At 37.4% G+C, this 23,364-nt stretch overlaps 1 protein-coding gene across 19 annotated transcripts in view; it reads left to right on the forward strand.

Annotated features, from left to right (window-relative positions):
• The window catches only part of PLEKHA5 (pleckstrin homology domain containing A5), a 256,773-nt gene that overhangs the window by 105,321 nt on the left and 128,088 nt on the right, over positions 1 to 23,364 (forward strand). Inside the window, exon 1 of one of the 19 annotated variants that reach the window (XM_049882588.1) lies at positions 2,463 to 2,789. The exons of the other annotated variants lie outside the window; for them this stretch is intronic. The gene's annotated coding sequence lies outside the window, so the exon portion shown is untranslated. Of the gene's footprint in view, positions 1 to 2,462; positions 2,790 to 23,364 lie in introns of those variants that run through there. 19 annotated transcript variants of the gene reach the window in all.

Below are 23,364 nucleotides of genomic sequence, written 5' to 3' on the forward strand. Positions count from 1 at the left end.
CCTTTGTTTTCTTTTACTGAAATATCAACCCTTCCCCTTTTTTGTACCTGAATATCTTGTTCATTCTTTCTGCTAATCCTGCTCAAATACTTCCTGATCTGTGGCCCACCTGCAAGCAAAATTATTGTGTCCTTACCATGCTTCTTCCTAGTTCTCTGACATTGTATTTTGATTATTTATTTGTATGTCCATCTCACCCCGTAAAGTAGTGAGCACCTAGAACAGTGGCTCTTAATTAGGGAATCTCAAAAATCATTTTCCAAGATGTCTGGCTCCACCCTGAAAGGTCAGATTGAAAGGTTTCTGGACCCTGAGCACATGTATCTGTGTATCTTTTCTCCCCCTAGCTAAACAAATGATTGTAACGGAGCCCCATGATAAAGAACAAAACAGCAACAGGAAATTGCGGTAGCCTAGTTGCTGTTGAGCTGATTCTGACTCATGGCGACCCCACATATGGTGGAGTAGAACTGTGCTCCATAGAGTTTTCAATGGCTGATTTTTTAGAAGTAGATTGCCGGCCCTTTCTTCTACAGTGCCTGTGGGTGGACTCAAACCTCTAACCGTTTTGTTAGTTAGCAGCTGAATGTGTTAACCATTGCACAAGCTAGGGACCCCCAGTTGCAGTATAAGAAAAAAAAAAAAATTTTTTTTTTTTTTTTGTATAATTCATTTCCATATACCCCCTCCCCAGTGATTAGGTGTGCCAGGTGTGTTGTAAGTCACGGAGAGACTCATCCACCTCTATGTGTACATGCAGTGGAATGCATAAGAACTGTATAAAGTCTCCAGAGAATACTCAGTTTTCAAAGAAATAGATTATATCTTTGGTTGAATTTTTTGAAATTCATTCATTCTTATTGAGGTGGCATTTGAGAGTTACTTCACCAGTTTTTGCTGATAGAGAAAGGGAAAGTCAGTAAATTAAAGAATAAATGACAAGCAGTAAAGATGGAAAATATAAAAGAAAAAGTAGAAACAGGACCTCTTATTAAAATCAAAGGATGCATATAACTGTAAGACATTTCCAATTTTAAATCAAAATGCTTTAATTGGATGTATAGGGGAGAGAGGAAATTTAGGGTAAAGAGCAATTAAATGATATAAAGGAACTCTAAAAGAGAATTTGTAACGTGTTGTAGCATGAAAAAACTCATAGTCGAAATTCAATTAAAATAAAGAGGTTTTTTTAAAGGTTTAAGATAGTTGGAACATGGGATCTCTGTTGCCCGTGAAAATGGAACAGAGAAGTCCGAGGCACAGCAATTTCAAATATGTTTTTATAGGGCTGAAATAAAGAACTGGGGGGGGGGGCTTCAACATTATGATTAGTTTACAGTGACTGAGGTCAGTCAAAGTCAGGACAAAGCAAAGCATGATTTTTAACGCTGTTGGTTATGTTAATACAGCTAGGATACATTGATTGGCTGAAAGACATAATTACAAATGTTTGTAGTCATGGAAGGGGTCTCATGACTGTCACAAAACCATGGCATGACAATGGCATGACGGATACTGTTGGGAACAGGTTGTTAAACATTACCTCACCCAGAGCATTAGATTTCCTTGAGAGATCTTAACGTAGAGTTTGATGAGGTCTGGTTACGGGACACAAGTCATAGTTTTTGCTTCTATTGTGCATTGCCTTACACCATGCCTCATATATGTTCACAATAAATATGTATAGACCAGAATTAGACTCCCCCCCCCCCCCTTTATTTTTACTGAAAAGCCGTCATTTTTTCATTCTGGGATCATAAAACTTTCCGTGAATAATTTAGACAACTTATACTTTCTACAGAAACCCTGGTGGCGTAGTGGTTAAGTGCTGCAGCTGCTAACCAAAGGGTCGGCCGTTCGAATCCACAAGGTGCTCCTTGGAAACTCTATGGGCAGTTCTACTGTGTCCTATAGGTTCGCTATGAGTTGGAATCGACTCGACGGCACTGGATTTTGGGTTTATACTTTCTACAGGAGGCCCTGGTGGCGCAGTGGTTAAGCACTTGTCTGCTAACCAAAAGGTTGGTGGCTTGAACCCACCAGCTGCTTCCTAGGAGAAAGATGTGGCAGCGTGCTTCAGTAAAGATTACAGCCTTGGTAACCCTATGGGGCAATTTTATTCTGTCCTGTAGGATTGTTATGAGTCAAAATTCAACTCCATAGCAGTGGGTTTTGATTTTGACTTTTTCTACAGAATCCCTACTGTGACTCATAGGGTACTTAGACTTAACAATTCATATGTGTATTGACACTTCTTGATAGGTTGTGTGATTCTTGGTACCATATTTGCTTTTGTTCTTTTCCTGGGATTTTTCTTTAGAAACTGAATGCTTATGTAGCATACAGTACCCAAAGACCTTGTAGTTATTCCAGCTTAAAGTTCATTGATAATTAAGAATGAATTACTTCGGTAGAATGCTAAAGAAAATGATGTTATGTTGATAGTTTTCTTTGAATTTAACACTTTTTTAGAAAGATATTGGAATTAGATGTCATTCCATAAAATGTTCTATGAGGTTTTTGTTTTTTTATTCCTTAATATTTTAATTTTTGCTTCTTTCAATGATCCTGTCCCACCATCTATGAAGTGCCTTATCTTAGCTGCTGCCACGGAATTTGTCTCAATATTTCCTAGACCTTCCACGTTCAGTTTGGTGGGAGAGGGACTGCTCTTCACAAAAATGAAAATTTTTTGCATGAGAGAGAGTTCGGAAGAGGGAACTAATAGAACCAACTAGACGAGTTGTGAAGAAAGGAAAAGCAGGAATTGGTGGACCCATTTAAAGACGGTAGGTCATCCCAGTGGCATGCTATCCTGGCGTTGGTATGTGTCAAGCATACCAACACTTCCTATTTTTGCTTCTTTGCCCAAGGTGAAAGTAGGAAGTGGATATGTAAGAGTTGTCTGGTTGGTTTTGGTGGGGCTGTGTCTGCTGTACTGGATTTCTATTTCTGGAAGATTGATATAGTGAACAGAAGTTAAATTTCTTGTCCATTATTCCCATCATGCAAAACTCTGTGGCCTTTGCAGCAATTTACTTAACAAATCAGGCGAATTATTTGTTTGATGGCATAAACATACTTACGCAAACTGTATGGCTGATTTTGTGGCATTTTTGTAAAAATTATTCTTGAAAATGCATATTTTTTTTTAAATTCTGCTTTATAGTTTATCAACATTTAAGTGAGGCCTGTTGTATATTTGCTGATAATGTGCAGCTCTATAGATGAGAAAAACTGTGTTGCTTTAGTATGAAGATAGTAAACAATTTTAAGAAAGACACTGAACATTTCAGTTTACTAATATCCCAAAGGAGAAATTAGAATACCCTTACAAAGTTTGCAGATCGTTTGATTTGGTAAATAGGCAAGATGACAGAATAAGGAATTACAGAGTAAAACATGGATGGCTTATCGTTTGCTTAATTTATCAGTGGTCATGTTTACTTTTGGGGATCACTACATGTCTTGAAATTAAATGTAGAAATAATAATTTCCAGTAACATCAAGTGTTAAAACAAATCAGTTATCATTTGGTAGCTCTGTTTAGTTGATTGCAGTTAATGATCTTCGATTGAATTTGCATCTCTCTTGAGTTTGTTGGGAAGTAGGGCATCACATGCTGAGATGAAATACCAAGTCATTTAAATTAGATACTGAGCATGCTCACATGAAGTACTTAGTCTTAGAGACTGCAGTGTGGTTCAGCTTTCTTCTAGTGGGAAGAGCAGAAAGGAGATCACAGTGTGCCCTTTTGTCATCATTCTGTCAGAGAGCATATAATTTGTCTTTGGAAACTAGAAGCCTGAGACAAAGAGAAGAATGTGGATCTTTAGCAAAAGGCTATCTGGTGAGTTAATTAGCTGTTGTATTTTGCTTTAATCTATCAGTTGTTCCTAGCAAGGCTGTCTTTACTTTATCTGCCGCTTGTTTTGTCCTAAGCTGAAGCTTTGTATAGCAAGTAACTTAGCTGACATTGGGAGAAAATTGTTTCTGCAGTCTAAATCTCACTTTGCCGAAATACTTCCAGTCTGTTTCTCAAGTGACAAGTCCATAAATTGCTATGATGATACTCCTTTGTGTTCTCCACAAATCTCATTTGCTCACCAGTGCTGAATAATGCTGGCAGAATTGTGTTCAGAGAGACTTCAGGGTTTGTCTGTTTGGAAGATCTAGCATATTTGTTCTTGTATTTTAATGAAATCTCTATATTATATGTAATAAAACAAAAGGTAGGACCCATTTATCGCACAGTAATAATTCTTTAAAGAAGATGGGTGTGTGTTGCAGTAATATATCGTACATATTGTTAAATAAGTGGTTCAGAAACAAAGTTTGCTTTGTAATACAGTGAGGGTCATTTAAAGTAAACTGAAAATGGATTGATAACTCTTTGTAAAATGTAAGGTGTTAAAATTCTTCAGTATTCATACTTAGAATTTGTTCTGTTTTTAGTTACAGAATTAGCTACAGAAGTATTTGGAACACGGTAATAGTATTGCCTTTTAAAAAAAAAAATTGCCTTTTTAGGCTCCTCTTATTCCCGAGTTCACGTTTTGGTGATTGCTAGGAAAATAAAAATAGTCGTGTTTAAATGTTCTGTGATTGCTTTTGTTGCCTAGTATGCTCATGTTCTGCTATGAAATTAAGGGGAAATTTTTTGAAGTTTTCTTTTTCATATTATGTAAGTGTTAAAAAACAAGTTCTCATAGTATGTAATATTTCAAATGTACAAATTATTATTTTATTATAATTCTGATTTTATATTTATAATAGATTAACTTGGCAACCAAATCTTCAGGGTATTCTCCCAGAGATTAAAATTGCATCACTCTGCTTGAAAAAATAAACCATTGTGTTTTCTGAATATTTGGAGAGAAAGCATAAAATTACCATATTTATTTCCTTGGGGGGAGATGATGTTTTTAATACACATAAATGTCAAGTAGGGAATTTGAGGCATAGAAGGTACTTTAAGGAGTTCCAGAAGAAAAATTATGTGGCGGGGGGGGGGCGGGGGGAGGGAAGGGCGTGGGAGGAATAGGAAGAGAATACTCAAAGCTTGGTACCTTCAAATGCCAGGCAATTATGTGATGCTTTCCTGAAATATCTTTATTTTGCGAACTGCCCCCACTGTGCCATTTTCCAGGATTGGCACATGTGAAGGAGGTGGGTGTATACGTAAGTTTGGATATTCATGAAAAGGGAGGGTTAGGAGTTAGAGGTGAGGACTGGGTGACGATATTCAAATATATCCCCATTTTTTAATAATGACTCACTTTTGTGACCTTGGACAGCATGCATACCCTTTTTATCTGCATTTATTTTTAGGATAAGACTTTACCATAGCAATAGGAAGTTCATTTAAGGTTTTTAAAGTAATAAGATTATCTCATGGACTGTGACAAAGATTCATGAAGGTTACAAGTCACTCACAAATAGCTACTATGGGAGAAGAACAAATGTTGCTTTTCCAGGACAGAATCCTATAAACTTTTTATTTTAATTAAAGAATATTTCAAATGTGTAAAATGCATAAGCCCTGTGTGATCTTTGGTGATGTACCAAAACTACATGGTCTGTGTATATTATATAATTAAGAGCTGACATAAATGTGATTGTGACTTTTTTCCCCCTATGTTTTCTGTAGATTATAGATAATCATATGAAATTTTCATGGCAACATTGTACTTTATGCTATTTCTCTTATCTGTTTAGTCCCACTTAAACCTCCTCACGGGCCTGCATAGATCCTCAACAGAAGATAAATAGATAATCATTAGAAGAGCTGTTTAAAATGGAAAGGAGAAATACTGGGGAAATGAAAGGAGGGGAACGTGGAAAGAAAAATTACCAATGGCAAGGATCTCTTTGCCAGATTTCTAAAGATTAAGCACACAACTGTATGTTTTGTTCATTTCCAAATGATTTAAATTCATTAACTTGTTATTAAATTTGAGGTTTACCAATTAAAGAACATTTAGTTCCCCCTGTTATAAACCTCAGTAGTGCTAGAAGATCCTAAGTGATGTTACATGAATATGGGGTCCGTGGTTAGGTAGGTTTGGAGGAAATATCAGACACTGTCCATTTCTTCTGGTCTTGTGGCAAGGGAGGTAGTAGTTCATGGAGGCAATTAAGGTGGTTAGACCTGCAGACCATTTCTTTCTCTGATTCTTGGGCCTCCTTCCTCTGTTGGTCTAGGCAAATAGAGAGACCAGTTGGCCTTTTGCAAGCTTTTAAGACCCCAGGCACTACTCACTGAACTAGGAGGTAGAGCAGAAACAATATCGGGTCAACAAAACCATTACCCGTAACCTCTGAACCAAGAAAACTAATCCCGTGAGGTGTTTATTTGTACATAAGTAATATCAACAGCTGCAGCCTTTTCATTGTTGTTGTGATGAACTCTTAAATTAGTAGAAACCCAACAATGTATGACACACAATTGGCACTCACTGTGCATGTTTATTGTAATAATTTGTTTTCTTCTGATGTTTTGTTGTTTGCTACTCTTGTGAAAAGGTTGCTGTTCTTTTTAAAAAAACCCATTTTCATACTATTATTAAGAAACTCATTTAAAGTATTAGACATTATTAAGTAATCTCTGTCCCTGAGTTAGTAATATGAATTAACAGGGAACTTTTGTTTTTTTTTTAACGTAAATAATTCTGTGTTGGCCATGGTAGAATTTTGTAATTATTTGTACCCAGGAACTCTGGAACTGTATGGTCCACTGAAAATACGGTGAATCTGGCCAAGTGTAAACTTTAAATGGCAAAGTGTTCAGCTATCAGAGATTGAGTGGATGCTTGGGTTGACGTAGACAGAAAACACCTTAGATGGAGCCATAGTGTTGTACTTTGGCTCTCTAGTACATTTCTTCTGACAGTGGTTTTTTGGCAAATTCAAGGTCAGTTAGCTAACTGGACATAAAAAAGAGGACATAAACCTACTTTATTTTAATGAGTTCTCAGGAGTATAAATGACGTGAGAGAGGTATGTCAAAAGTATGTAAGCCCACATTACTTAACCTAACTTGACATAGCCTCACTCTTTAATAAACCATTAATAACCCAAAACCCATTGCCATCGAGCTGATTCTGACTCATAGCAACCCTATATAGAACAGAGTAGAACTGCCCCATAGTGTTTCCAAGGAGCAGCTAGTGGATTCAGATTGCCGACCTTTTGGTTAGCTGCTGAGCTTTTAACCACTACGCCACCAGGACTCCAGTAGGTGGCTGCTAAACCCTCAGCAGATCCACGTGAGTTTAACCCTTGTCTGTGACTTTGTTGATGCTGCCCAGATTCACCTCCTTGATTTCAGGCTGTCAACCTCGCTTGATGGTAGTTCCTGACTTAGTTGTTCCTTTCTTATCTGGCTCCTTCTCAGCAACCTTTTATCAAATATTCTGGCTTTTGTAGCTCAGGTGTTTAGTCTAGGAATCTTATTTTGAGACTTGTACTTCTTTTTTTGTTTTTTTTTTTTTGACTTTTATTTCATCGCATTAATCCTGGACTCACACTTCTAGACTTTTGCTAGTGCCTATCACATGAGGTCCCTTCAGTAAGACAGGTGCATAGGTTCAGTCCTGCCTGACTGACTCTAAATACTTTCAGTTTTTTGTAACCTATATTTCCTCAGGTGTCATCAGCTTGAGGAATAAAAAGTAAGGACTACAGGTCAGAATGCAGGCTAACTTAGGAGCAATAATAACCTTCCATTACCTCCAAATAGAAATATCTTCCTCCCATCTGTGTTAAGTTCTAATATTAGAATGCCCAAAAAAAAAGCCACCTTAGGCTTTGGAGTGTCTAGAATGTCATTTCGTTTGGCGAGCTATTGGCATGCTCTTGCTGCCAAATGTGTCACCGATTTTTCTTGGGGCCTGAGCCTTGAAACAGTTTGATTTATAGTAGACCGCAGTACCCTCAAAATGATGTCTTGTCAGTGATTGCTCAGCCCACTGGCCCTGTACTGACTTTGAACTTTTTTCTTTTCCCTCATGATGTGTCGTTTCTTCCCCCATGCTCCTGAGTGCTGCCAGGAAGGTTAAAGGATGGCCTTATACCCTCAGTTTACTTGAGTTTTAAGCTGTCTTCTACCTCACCCATGAAACATGTTCACACTAACATGGAAATAAAATACCTATCAACTTCTCTACTGGCCTACCCACTTACTTTAGGGAGTTTTTTTGTTTGTTTGTTTTTAATAGTTGATAGTTTAGGCTTTTTTTCTAACACCTCTGTTAAATTTGAAGCCTATTTAAATGGAGGAGTGCCTCGGTGATGCAAACAGTTGAGCGCTCAACCACTAGCCGACTACATGTTTACTCCAAAGTAAGTGAGTAGACATTGAATATGTAATTTAGAGAGACTTTAATGAAAAATAAGTATCTTGTAAAATCCTACCATATTCTGTGACTCTGAATCTTTTATTTCTGGCATTTCTCAAGTGTAAGTCTAAATACCACAAGTCTAGAACACAGGATCTGTGACTCATTTAATACAGATGGAATTAGTCCCCTAGCCATCATTTAGCTGGGATGATTTCCTGTGGAAGAGGCTCAGGATTAGGAATCAGGATCTCCTCCCAGTCTTTTTGATGTCTGGTAGACAGATCGTCTGGTGTCAAATACACTCTTCGGTTTCTTTTTCAGTTCAGATAAACTGTGAGGTTTTGGGATTCTCTTATCCCCGCCTCTCAGGAAGAAGATATAATTTGTATACAAGTATAAATTCTCCTCAATGAAGAGCATACCTTCTCCTTGAGAATAAATCTCTGAAATTACCGTTTACAAGAATGAGATAGTATGATTTGTCTACTAAAAGTCATTTTATACGTACAGGCAGTACCCAGGTTATGAACATCTGATCTATGGATAACTTGTACCTAAGAACGAACTGCCATAAAGCCTGTTACACTAAAAATTTGAGTTAAATACAGTGCTTCCTAATAATGAATGCATGTACTACTTTGTGACACTCATGAAAACCTTGCATAGTTTGGAAGTGTTTCTTAAGTATGCATGTTGTTGTTAGGTTCCCTCGAGTCGACTCTGACTCAGGGACCCTATGTACGACAGAGCGAAACACTGTGCAGTCCTGCACCATCCTCAGAATCATTGCCAGGCACAAGCCCGTTGTTGCAGCCACCGTGTCAGCCCATCTCCTTGAGGGTCTTCCTCTATTTCACTGACCCCCTACTTTACCAAGCATGATGTCTTTCTCTAGGGATTGATCCCTCCTGACAACATACCCAAAGTACCTGAGACATGGTCTTGCCATTCTTGTTTCCAAGGAGTATTCTGGTTGTACTTCTTCCAAGACAGATTTATTTGATGGTATATTCGCTATTCTTCTCCAGCACCACAATTCAAAGGCATCAATTCTTCTTTGGCCTTCCTTACTCATTGTCCAGCTTTCACATGCATATGAGGCGATTGAAAACACCATGGCTTGAGTCAGGTGCACTTTAGTCTCCAAGGTGACCTCTTTGCTTTTCAACACTTTAAAGAGGTCTTTTGCAGCAGATTTGCCCAATGCAGTGCCTCTTTTGATTTCCTGACTGCTGCTTCCAGGAGTGTTGATTGTGGATCCAAGTAAAAGGACATCCTTGACAGCTTCAGTCTTTTCTTCATTTATCATGATGTTGCTTATTGGTTCAGTTGTGAGGATTTTTGTTTCCTTTATGTTCAGGTGCAATCCATACTGAAGGCCATGGTCTTTGGTCTTCTTCATCAGTATGTGCTTCAAGTCCTCTTCACTTTCAGCAAGCAGTGTTGTGTCATCTGCATAACACAGATTGTTAATGAGTCTTCCTCCAATCCTGATGCTACATTCTTCTTGTAGTCCAGCTTCTTGGATTATTTGCTCAGCATACAGATTGAATAGGTATGGTGAAAGGATACAACCCTGACGCACACCTTTCCTGATTTTAAACCACGCAGTATCCCCTTGGTTTATTTAAATGACTGCCTCTTGCTCTATGTACAAGTTCCTCATGAGCACAATTAAGTGTTCTGGAAATCCCATTCTTTGAAATGTTATCTATAATTTATTATGATCCACACAGTCGAGCCTTTGCACAGTCAATAAAACACAGGTAAACATCTTTTCGATATTCTCCACTTTTAGGCAGGATCCACTAGACTCCAGCAATGATACCCCTGGTTCCACGTCCTCTAATGAATCCGGCTTGAATTTCTGGCAATTCCATGTCGATATACTGCCGCCGCCTCTTTTGAATGATCTTCTGCAAAATTTTGCTTGTATGTGATATTAATGATATTGTTTGATAATTTCCGCATTCGATTGTATCACCTTTCTTGGGAATAGGTACAAATATGGATCTCTTCCAGTTGGTTGGCCAGGTAGCTGTCTTCCAAATTTCTCGGCATAGATGAGTGAGCACTTCCAGCGCTACATCCATTTGTTGGAACATCTCAATTGATATTCCATCGATTCCTGGAACCTTGTCTTTCACCAGTGCCTTCAGTACAGCTTGGACTTCTTCCTTCAGTACCACTAGTTCCTTATCATATGCTGCCTCCTGAAATGGTTGAGCATTGACTAGTTCTTTTTGGTATAGTGTCTCTGTGTGTTCCTTCCATCTTCTTTTGATGCTTCCTGCATCGTTTAATATTTTCCCCATGGAATCCTTCAGTATTGCAATTCAAGGCTTGAATTTTTTTCTCAGTTCTTTTAGCTTGAGAAATACCAAGCGTGTTCTTCCCTTTTGGTTTTCTATCTCCATCTCTTTGCACGTCATTATAATGTTTTACTTTGTCTTCTCGAGCTGTCCTTTAAAATCTTCTGTTCAGCTCTTTGACTTCATTGTTTCTTTCTTTTCCTTTAGCTACTCGTCATTGAAGAGCAACTGTTAAATGCATAAAAACCAAAAAACCAAACCCAGTGCCGTCGAGTCGGTTCTGACTCATAGCGACCCTATAGAAAGGTAAAATGTTTAACACATACTAAGACAAACTTTGACTAACTGATGCTAATTAAGAACCATATGTACCTGTTTTGACTTACCTACAAATTCGACTTAAAGACAGACCTTAGGAACCAGTCTCATTTGTAGCCCAGGGACTGCCGTATTTCAATACTGTGTCTCTCCTTTGAGGACAAGTTGTTTGTGGCAAGGAAGGGAGAATTGCAGCAGTTAACATTTAACCTGTAAAACTCATCTGGGAGAGTTTCATATCTTAGTAAATAGTGCAATAATCTTCTATATATACAGAAATTCTGGAGCAAAGGATGTGAACGTTGGGAGACCTAATCAGGCTGTTCCCATATTGGTCAGAGAGGTTCTCATTTTCACTGCCTTTTCTCCACTTCCATAAAGAGCTAATAAGGAAGCAAGAAGTTTTTCATAGTTTTAAGAGTTGACCTATTTGTAAATTTTAACAATGACTATAGTAAAGTTACTGTGATAGAATTAAAGACATTAACATGAAGCCTAGCACATTGGATGTTTAGAGTTTATGAGAGAAGACTACCTTTGTACCTTTTTTCTTTTCTTGACACTTAAAAATTATAAGTTAATTATCGTAAAAATATTAAAGACATACAAATAATATGGAAAAAAACCCTCAAATTTCACTGTTGAGTTTAAGAAAAAAAAATTCCCAGTACATTTGAAACCCTATACTGCATGTGGACATTTTAAAACTTTGAGAAAGCCATTTTTAGCTACTGTATTATATATTTCAATTATTTTCAGGTAACTGAGAAATATCTAATTCCTCCTGTAATATTTATATCATATCTGTGTAAGTAATTTTAAGAGAAAATAATATATTACTCATATTCTTTTTTTTCTCCTACTAATAGTTTTTGTTATAACAAATTTGAATCTAGATAGGTTTTTTTCTTCTACGTAAAACCGTGAAAAAACCATGCTTATGAATAATCAAAGCTACATAATCAGGTAGCTTTTAGAAATGTCTAGGGATGGTGTCAGGGCTGGGATAGAAAGAATATAGATGTAGGGGCAGATTTTGTACCTAAGTAAACTGGATTGTGAATATAAAAAAAGAAGATAGTGGACATTTGCCCCTTGAGATTTTGTTCTTGGGCTTTGTAAAATACCTCTGTGGTAGACTGAATAACCAACATACCCTCACCCCCTCCCCCACACACGTAGCCTGTAGTGTATGCTGATAATGTCCAAATCCCTGGAACCCGTGAATGTTACCTTATATAGCAAAGATTTTACAGATGTGATTAAGTTAAGGAACTCTAGATGGGATGAGGGGTAATCCCGAATTATCCAGGTGGGCCCAAAATACAACCACAAGTATCCTCGTAAGAGGGATGCAGAGGGAGATTTCAGGGAGCGTGACCACAGAGGCAAAGATTGGAGTCATGTGTCTACATGCCAAAAATTGGAGTGATGCTGCAGCCATCAGAAATTGCAAGAGACAAGGAATAGATTCTCCCCTGAGTCTCTGAAAGGATCATGGCTTAGCCAACACCTTGATTTTAGCCTGGTAATAATGACTTCAGACTTCTGGCCTCCAGAACTCTAAAATGCTAAATGTATCTTCTTTTAAGCCAGCAAGTTTGTTGAAATTTGTTACAGCAGCCACAGTAAAGTAATACAACCCCTCAGTGTCTCCTGAGTTCATTGTGATCCCTTTCTTTCCACTTTTGTCGTTGTCAACCTTTGCAAAACTCCATGAGGCTACAGAGTTCCTTCTAGCAGACTGTCGTATTACCAGACTATACACTGATAACCTCGTAGCAAAGAAATACCTCCACCGGCTGCCTAGAGACTTGGGTATTATTTATCCTACTTAGCTGTGAGAATTTGAGAAATTTTTGTAAACATACTTGTCCTGTTCTAAAAGGGTTTAAAACAGCTTGCTTACAAATTTGAAAGCGACTTAGAGAACATTAATTTAAAACAAGTAAGAAAAATATAAGAGATAGAAAAATAAAGTCAGGAGAGACTTCAGTCAGTCGTTTTACCTCTGTGGGCCTTAGATTATTGATCCCAGAAACGGGTCTGATACTGCCAGTCTGTGTGAGAATTAGACTGAAAATTATAAAATGCTACACACATATTAAGTCATCTTATAATTATCATTACCAAATTATACCCTGTTGTTGCACAGCATTTGCTAGTTGAATGTTTGGAAGAGATAAAATTCTTTTTCCTCGTCATAAAAATAATTCAAAAAATTTTTTGCAAATCATATGTCTTACAAGGGACTTGTATATAGAATATATAAAAAGCTCCTACAATTCAAAAATAAAGACAACCCATTTTAAAAATGGGCAAAGAATCTGAATAAACATTTCTCCAAAGAAGGTGTACAAATGTCTTATAACCACATGAAGAGCAAGACAAAATATCAGGCCTAGTGATGGAGATTAAACAATAACATTGGTTATTAAATAGGAGATAAATAATTTAATTCACATAGGGATGGAGTGTGTAAAGCGCCTTAAAGAACACCAAATGTAGTTGGTGGCAAGGGAACACAAAACTAGCAGAGGAGACCTAGAAGGAAATAGCATGAGAGAGCCAGAAGGCTTGAGATTAAAAGAACCTGAAGAGAAGAGTGTTGAACTGTGTCAGGTTCTACACATCAGTTCTAAGAGATGAGCCAAGACATCCTTGGCTTTGTCAGTTAGGAAGACAGTTCCTGTAGTGAATGGGGCTGAGGAGTGAATGGGGTAAGTGCAGATAACCAGTGTGAACTAGCCTTTTGGCCGAGAAAGAAAGGGAAAAATTCAATGACAAATACATCCAAAAACAGGAATGACTCAAGTGTGTTTATCTGCTGGTAAGTAGGAGCCGGTAGAGAAAAGAGGTTGAAAATGCAGGAAGGAGACCAGTTGTTAGAACAAGAGTCCTGGGAAGTTGGAAAGAAAATGGATCAGGGATATAGAATAGAGGGTGGTGGGCATCTTATCTTCTAAATACTTGAAGGAAGAAATACGAATGGACGTAGCTGCAGTTAAGATTTGAGCTGCAGGACCACAAATATATATATATATACATACATACATAGTCAGGGCAGTGGGGATGGTTAGGTAGGTCACTTAAGGGGAGTGGCAGAAATTTTAGAACAGCTGCTGAAGAGAGGGAAAGCAAATAAAAGGGTTGTCTGCCACATAGTAAGAGCCCTCTGAGGATGGAAACCAGGAATGTTAGTCATATCAGTCTGCATGGCTAGATTCTGGTTTTTATTTGAAAGCAAACACATTCTTTTTTTCTTCCTCTCTCTCTTCTCCAGGAAAAAAAATATATATATATATATTCTTTCTTTTGCAATACTTGGAACCTCTCTGTCAGTTTAAACTTGTTTACGCTAGCCAAAAGTTGTTCTTTAGTGAGATATAAAAATATTTTGTGAGTTATAAATAATACAGGAGCTGTAACAGAATCCAGACCTTAAGTAACTTTTGAGTGTTTGGTGGTCTCCATCGTACAGAGATGGCCCAGATTATATGGCCTCTGAGACTTTAACAGCTGACATTTTAGCTTCCTGTGTGAGTCTGTGTGTGTGGGTTGCACATAAGCAGTTTGGATAACAATACTCCTCCCTCCTCCCCATCAGGTTACATTTTTAAAAATTTAAAAGGCTTTTTGTGTTTGAAACCATAAATTCATATTGTTCTGAAAGCATGTCATAACAACCCTTATAAAAGGTCCAATCCTACTCCACAAGACCCCTTTTCAAAATTAGTTAACAAGTTTAAAGAAATCCGTTCTGATCAGTTGGTACTAGAGAGCTGACTTCATCTAGCAGCTATCATTATAGCTCGAAAAAATACAGGGTTTTTGTTCACTGACTAAGTTCGTTATCTCCAAAGGAAAATAATTTAACAGTAAGTCAACCCCCAACTTATAAATAAGATGTATTCGAAAAGGTGGTGTAATGTTGAATTTGGTATAAGTTGGATTTATTTACATAGAGTTTTCTAGAAAACTAACAATAAAAGATATGACCCATAAAATAAAAAATTGGTCATAACAAAAGAAAATCAGAAAATTCAAACTTGTGATTGAACTTCCATTTTAGCTCTGTTTTTCAAAGTAAAGGGGAAATGTAAGTTAGCACGTGCTTTCAGAAAGAGGACATATTGGTTCATCTGGGGAGATAGTTTTTCCTTGAATGTGATTTCTTATGTAGGTTCTTATTTAGGAACAGTAGATGGTATACTAGACAATTTGTTCTACAGCATTTTTGCAGCAAACCAGGCAGAATTCCTGCAACTTTTCATTACAGCTGCCTTTGAAAAGACCCAAGGGAATAACATTGGACACACCTTAGTATAGGTAATTGTTAGAGAGCCTAAAGTAATGTGATCCTTCTGGTGGTTAAATTTGGCATACGGGCAGCACCTGTACTGCGTAGGGGATTCACTGACTGTGGATGGTTATGGTCCAGAGGCCACTCTTAAAACATGGAGAAAAAATAAAGGCAGGACATACAGTTTTTGTATCATATTCGCCTACAAATATGATTACTGTCTTCCAGGTCTACTACCAGTTGTCTCCCTGCTACTGTTACCTTTTAATATGTTAACTATAACGTTCAGTACTTACAAGTGCTTCTAAATCCCTCTTCTCCTCCAGAAGGTATGTTCTCTGTAACTACTGATGGCATTTTATAGTCCTAACAATGGCTTTTATAGTTATAACAGCGAAACTCTTGCAACAATACTGTCTAGATTAAGTAAATGAAGTTGCTGGCATTTGAACATTTTTAACCTACAAAAATGGCAGTGCCATATGGCTCAGCCCTATGTTGTAATTAATTATTTTTGAACTTATAATCAATAAGTATAGCAGAATACATATAAGCATTAAAAAGTAGGCTTGGTTTCTTTCAGGAAAAATACCCCTGCATCATCAGTATGGTAATTGCTGGTTTAAAAAATGGTCGAGGACCACAGTTGTACATGGTCGTTCATGTATATCACTTCTTTCAGCCAGTACACTCCAAGTTGATTGAAGTAGAACCTGCATGAAAGCATGCATATCTTAAAGGCATAGCTTGCTGAAGTACTTCAAAGTGACCACACTTGTTCACCACTACTCAAATCAAGAAATAGAAAGTTACTGCCACCCCAAAAGACCCTCATTTCTCCACCCAATCACTACCCAGTCTTGTTGCCCCAAAGTTAACTTCTATCTTGACTTCTAACACCATAGGTTAGTTGTGTCTCTTTTTGAACTCTATATAGAAATGCAAGCTTGCTAAATATAAGGAATAATGTAATAAAGTATAGTATAATGGTTAAGTCACCTGCTAACCAAAAAGTTGGCAGTTTGAATCCACCAGCCGCTCCCTGGAAACTCTATGGGACAGTTCATAACTCTGTCCTATAGGGTCACTATGAGTCAGAATTGACTAGACGGCAACGGATTTTTTTTTTTTTTTTTTTTACATAGCCTAGCATAGTGTCTAGCTTGTTTCACTCTTAGTATCTTTAAGATTAATCCATGTTGCATGTAGTAGTAGTTTCTTCGTTTTCATTGTTGTCTAGTGTTCCATTGCATAAATATACCACTATTTATCCATTCTCCTGCTGAGGGACATTTATGTTATTTCCAGTTTTTAACTATTATAGATAATGTTGCTGTTAAAGTTCTTGCATGTCTTTTGGTGCTGATGTGTACACATTTGTACTCATATGTACACATTTCTTTGTCTATATTTTTTAAAATGGAATTCTGTACCACTGGGTATATATGTATGTTCAGCTTTAGAATATACTGCTGAACAGTTTTCAAAGTGGTTGTACCAACTTAAGAGTTCAAAAGAATTGTGGGAAAGTTCTAGTTGTCCCACTTTCTCACCAACACTTAGTATTGTGAGTCATCTTTTTGAGATTGTTTTATTTTGACTCTCTGAATTTCTCTATAAATTATTGAGTCAACTTCAGTTTCCACAAGAAAACTGACTGGTATTTTGATTGGGATTACACAGAACCTGTAGACAAATTTTGAGAGAATTAACACCTGCACTGTATTGAATCTTCTAATCCATGACTGTAGTATATCCTTCCGTTTCTTAAGAACTTAAAAAATTTTTTTCCTCATTAGTATTTTATAGTTTTTTATGTAGAGGTCTGGCACATCTTTTATAATGTTGGTACACTTTAATATATGTTGAATAAGATACTTATGTTCTAAAAATCTAAGAAGCAGATTGAATTCCCTATTATAATAATTGGAGCTCTTAGCCAACAGTTGGTGATTGCAAGCATTATAATCTCAAAAATAGATGGACCGTATGGGAGTTTTTCAATCATTTGTGCAACAGATTCCTACCATGTACTCCGTAAACACCTACTGTATGTCAGGCACTGTTCTAGATGTTGAAGTGATGATGATAAATGAGAGAATAAGGCATTTGGAATGCAGTTTACTCCTGGAAAGGGAAAGAAACCTTGACTAAACAGTAGATTACCCAGAATTGCAGAGTATATTTTGGCACCAAGGGGTTAATGGAAGGGCTGAATATGTATGAGATGATATATGTGATAATGAAAAGCTTGGCATAAGGCCTAGCCCATAAGTGATCAATAAATTTTAATTGTGCTTGTTTCTGTTGTTGTTGCCATTATCCTGCCTGTTGTGGGAAAAGATAAGGACTGAAATCAGAATCTTGGAGAAATGCCTATGTTTAAGGGGTATGGATTAAAAAGGCCTGTGAAGAAAGTCAGAAAATTAGTCCAGGGAACTTGGGTCAGAGGTAAGGAGAATTCAATGTCTTAGAAGCCAAGGATGTAAAGATTTCCAATTTTCAAGAGCTGCATAGATATCAAAGGGGTAAGGAAGAAACAGAAACCACTGATTATGAGAATATTGACTAACCTTTGAGAAAGCTGTTTTCATTGCATGGTTGGTGTGGAATCTCTAGAGAAGTTTGGCAGAAGGAGAAAGATGGAGACCTGAAGAAAGAGTGCCTTTTGGATTAGAGAGGGCCTAAATAATATTTGCAAGCTTTAGGAAAAATCAAATGGATTGTATTAACTTCAGAGAAAGAAATGGAGGTTGTTCTTCTTAAACTTTAAAGAAGAGAAATTTTGAGATTGTAGTAGTTATTTATGACTACGTAACATAGCATGCTAAAATGTAGTGTTTATAATAGCAGTAAACATTTCTGTGGGTCAGGGATTTGGGCAGTTTAGCAAGGAGGTTGTGGCTTCGGATTATCGGATACCATCTTGGAGGCTGGCTACCACAGATGTCAAGAGTAGTAATTGAGAGAACACATCAGACAATTTCAGTTATTTCAGTAAATTAGAAAGTAAGATCATCAGCCGACTGTTGAGAGACTTGAGACTAGTTGAAAAATGAGTGGCCTCTATAGGAGTTGGGGACGTGAATCAGAAATAGATGGGATTGTTGAGAGGCAGAGTTTTAGATGCATCAGGGATGGTACTCCACAGAAAGTTGCCAGTAATTTCTGCTCAAAATGTTTATTCCCACAGTGTCCCCTGATAGAACTAATTTATTTTTGCCTCAAATCTGTCTGTTAACCTTTTTGTAATTTAAAGCTGGGGACACAGTGATTTTTTTTGTTTGTTGGTTTAATAATCCCAGATAATTTAAATTAGTGTGTGAGAGCACTAGAGGTTGAGGACTTGAGTACTAAACACCCAAATAAATAGGTTGTATTCTCATTTGGAAAAAGAACCTTAATTTCGTTATACCCAACAAGAACAAGAGATGACATTTTCTACTATCTTTTTAAAATTCGTGATCTTAGCAACAGCATCCTCAAAATTTGTAGAATAGAAAAGTTTCTCCATAAAATAAACTATTTTCTCTGTTAATAAAACTGCTATATATAAAGTTGGATGATTGGTTTTGCTCCATTGAAAAGCATGGGGTTTAAATAATTTATGTATCTAAAGTAGTTGATAACAAAGGTTACCTGGATTGGGTGAGTAGGGTTTGAGTGACTTTAACTTTTTAATTTTTAAATTATCTAACTGTGTGCAGACATTACACTTACTTATTTTTGTATGCCAGCCAGTTACTCTGGTTAATGGGATAAATGGCCCTTTTTGCTCTATTTTCTTGTGTATATCTCTGTATTTAAAAAAAAAAAAAACTAATATTCACTTTAAAAGAAACTACTCTGTGTATAATGAGATATTGTATAAAATGCTTTAATTATGTTTCCAAATGAGATGGAATTACATCTATCAATTATACTTATATTTTTAATCCAATAGGGCTGTATTTATTTTTGGATTTTGTTTGTTAAGGAGTCCTGGTGGCACAGTGCTTAAAGTGCTCGGTTGCTAACTGAAAGGTCGACTGTTGGGACCCCCTAGCAGCTCTGTGGGAGAAAGACATTGCAGTCAGCTTCCATAAAGATTACAGCCTAGAAAACCCTATGGGGCAGTTCTACTCTATCCTATAGGGTCACTAAGAGTCAGGATTGACTTGCTGGCAGTGGGTTTGGTGTTTTGGAGTTTGTTTAGTGTGTGTATATTGATTTGTTTTATTTTTTGAAGCATCTCTAGAGATGTATGAATCATTTAGATATTTGCTGCTTAAGACTGCTGTTTTTTTTCTTTCCTCCTATGAACTGGTGACCATAATTTAGATAGAAGTACTTATTTACAGTACATATATTGAATACTTACAGGTTAGCTAGAGATAGCTGCCATCGAGCCAACTTCAACTCATGGCAGCCCTACGTACGATAGAACAAAATGTTATTCAGTACCATGTCATAATCCCAATGACTGCCATGTGCAAGTCCATCTTTGGAGCTATTGTGCCAATCCATCTCATTGGACGTCTCCTTCGCTCTCACTGGCCCTCTACTTCACCAAACATGATGTCCTTCTCCAGCGATTGATCTCTCCTGATGATGTGTCCAGATGAAGCAAGTGGGACAGTGTTCTGTTGTGATCCATAAGGTTTTCATTGGCTAGTTTTTGGAAGTAGACCACCAAGCCTTTCCTCCTAATCTGCATAGTCTGGAAACTCTTCTGAAGCCTCTCCACCATGGGTGACCCTGCTGGTAAATGAAATACTAGTGGCAGAGTTTCCAGCATTACAACAACATACAAGCCACCACAGTACAGCAAACTGACATACGGGTGATGGACTTATAGATTTGTTGTTGTTGTTAGGTTCCGTCAAGTCGATTTCGACTCACAGCAGCCCCACGTACAACAGAAGAAAACACTGCCTGGTCCTGTACCATCATCACAGTCGTTGCTATGTTCGAGTCCATTGTTGGAGCTGCCATGTCAATCCATCTTGTTGAGGGTCTTCCTCTTTTTTGCTGGCCGTCTGCCTTACCAAGCATGGTGTCCTTCTCCAGGGACTAGTGTTTCCATCACATTGACTCAATAATGAATGCAGTTACAATTTTTACAGAAAATAGAGAAGCTTATCCCAGAGAAAATGCCCAATACCACTTGAGAAAAGCTGTCAAGTGAACTGTCTTGCAGTCTACATCATGAAGCTTGACACAGGTATAAAAATGAAACATGGATGTTTGCCAAAGCCCTGATGGTGGACAAACTGTTTCATTTACATATATGGCACTTATTTAAAATAATACGACACTGTATCTTTTATAACACCTGAATATGGTCAAAATTTATAATGAGCATGTTCAAAGCTCTGTACCGCACTGTTTCTATGAATGTACCTTAGTTTAATCATTTCTTCATAAGAGTTTATGACATTTGGGTTGATTCCGTTTTTGTGCTGCTTTTTTAAGAAAAAAAAAAAAGGGAAAACTCAAGTGGTTCTTACTGGCTCCACTTTTGCTGAACTAATCAAAATGGTGGGATTGATTTATAATCTATTCTCTAGTAAATTATGTGTATCTGAACAAAAAGCATAATTCCTTCATATAAAATATTTTGATCAACAATAAGAAAACAACCCAATTAAAAATGAGCAAAAAATTCACACAGGCACCTCACCAAAGAAAATATTAAGGTGGCAAATGAACATATAAAAAGATGCTCAACACACGTATATACCACCATAGTGCCTATCAAACTGCTACCTCCCCAGCCCTAAATGTCTTCCTAGCAGAAAGAGATTAAATTGTGTTCTGGTGGCTTTTTTTCCATGTGATCCTAGAAGGCAAGCCTTCCTCAACCCCAGGGCATAAATTACCGTACTCTTAGAGAATGGTGTTAGTCCTCTTCCTATGCCAGCAATTGGTTTTGGCTGAAGAGCTTCTGTGAAAGTTTTCTTCAGTTTGTAAAAAGAACTCTCCTTCTCCTTTATTGTAAGAATGTGATGCTTGGAGCTGCCACAGCAGTTGTTGGGACCATGAGGGAGAGAGCTAAGAAAATCATCAAGGAGCCCATCTAAAGCCCCTGGCATTATTGAGCCAACAAATTAGTTAACCCTGGAACTACTTGGCCTTCTGGCTTCTTGTCATGTGAGATCCTAAATCTTTATCGTTTGAGCCACTTTTAATTGGGCATTCTGCAACTAAAAGCATCCTAACTCTCATCAAAGGAAAGATAATTTTGTTAAACTATGAAAAAACTCTTGATACGTTTTGTCTATTCTGTAATTTTTACACTGTAAAGTTCAAGAATTTTGTAGGTTTAAAAGACACATTTTATCTAAACTCTTCCATTTACAGTTGAGGTAACTGTGGTCCGTTGCATGTTTTATAAAGATTGGTTTTATCTAAAAGGAGAAACCAGTAGAATATTCATGAGTTTTGTTCACATTCACTTCAGCTACTCAAGCTTACTTTTACCTCTAGTGCAAAGTATTTTTGTGGTGTAGGATACAGTATGCCAGCCAAACCTGCTGAATCAGAATCTCTAGGGGTTTGGCTTAGGATTGTATTTTAAACCACTTCTCCCCAGTAATCCTGAGGCGGCCAATATTTGAGTTTAGAAACCACAGACCTAGGCATGTCTCTCGGTTTCTCAAGGCTTTAGAATTCTAAATACTGCTGCCTTCATTCACTGATAATAAAAAAAAGTATTAAAATTTCCCGCTAGGAAGCCAAATTTATTCAGAAACACTGCCTATTAAGGATATGAAATACCTGTAAAAGTGCCATTACTGAATTTGTCCTCTTTGTTCTCTATATAAGAATGACATGGCAAGTATTTTATAATTTGAGAAAAAGTTTGTTTTCTTTCTTTCCTGTTCTATTTTATATATACTTAATTGGGCACCTCATTGGGTCTTTATGACTTGATGGCACTGGCTTTGGGGTTTTTTTGGGTTTTTTTGGTGAAATGGCCCGTTTATTTCTTCCTAAGTGCATTGTCTTACTCCTGTTACAGAAATCTAACACAGACTTTTAGGTAAAAAGAGAAGTTAAATGGTTTGTATACCCAAACTTCATGGAAGCAGTGCAGAGGTGTAGGTGGGCTAGAAGTTGGGAGTGGAATTTAGAAGCAGGATTCAGACTGCTGGCTTAGTTATCACTCACAACACTTAGTTAACTAACTATGTTAGCAACTCTTTTTGGCTCTGAATAAGAGAGACCTGACAAAGAGTGGCTTAAATACACAGTCGATTATTCTTTTAGATAAAGCAGTTCCAAAGACAGGCAGTCTAGGTGAGGAATCAGGGCCCTAGGTTCCTTCTGTTTTCCTGCTTCATCATCCTGGAATGAGACTTGCTTTCTCAAGATTACTTCATGATCCAAAATGGATGCCATCATGTCCAGAAGAACTTAAATCAAAAGGACAGAAGAGTTCATTTCCTAGCTGAGTTAGCTGCCATTAAGTATCCTTTCCAGAGATCCCACGTGACAAGCTTTACTACAGCTCATTGTCCATGCCTCATTCACATACCTGTGTAAGAGAAGCCAAGGAATGTAAGGACTTCAGATGTTCACATTGCCATCCTGAAAAAAAGCTGAAGAAGGAGGGGAGAATGGGTGGTGGGTAAAAATGAACAGCCTGCCACAGGAGCATTTATCAAGGCTGCCCTGTTAACAGTTCATTAGCAACTGTTTTCAAAAAAACCTTTATGAGAGAACATTTCACTTAAAATCCAAACAGTAGTGTGAGCTGAGTCAAATTTATTTTCAAGTCTTTATCACACCTCACTTTTCTCCCACATTCATTTGTTTACTCATCATCTCTGGACAGTGAGAGCCCCCCTCGTATCCAGCTTAGAGATTTCATTTGTAGTGATGTTGTTGTTCATATGTGTAAGCCCTGTTTTATAGAAAAATCAGCTTTTTCAGGGTATTTGTGATAAATCTAAATCCTAGCCTGCCCTCCATCTGACTTAATACTCTACTGATGGATCACCTTTGGTCATTAACCCTCTCCTTAACAAATCTTTAGTAACACTTAGGCCCCTTTGTCGAGTGCTCAGAACCTTCAGCCTCCTCTTCATCTGCTTTTCTAAACCAA

The sequence above is a fragment of the Elephas maximus genome, chromosome 4 (genome assembly GCF_024166365.1).
Source record: "Elephas maximus indicus isolate mEleMax1 chromosome 4, mEleMax1 primary haplotype, whole genome shotgun sequence".
Lineage (NCBI taxonomy): Eukaryota > Metazoa > Chordata > Mammalia > Proboscidea > Elephantidae > Elephas > Elephas maximus.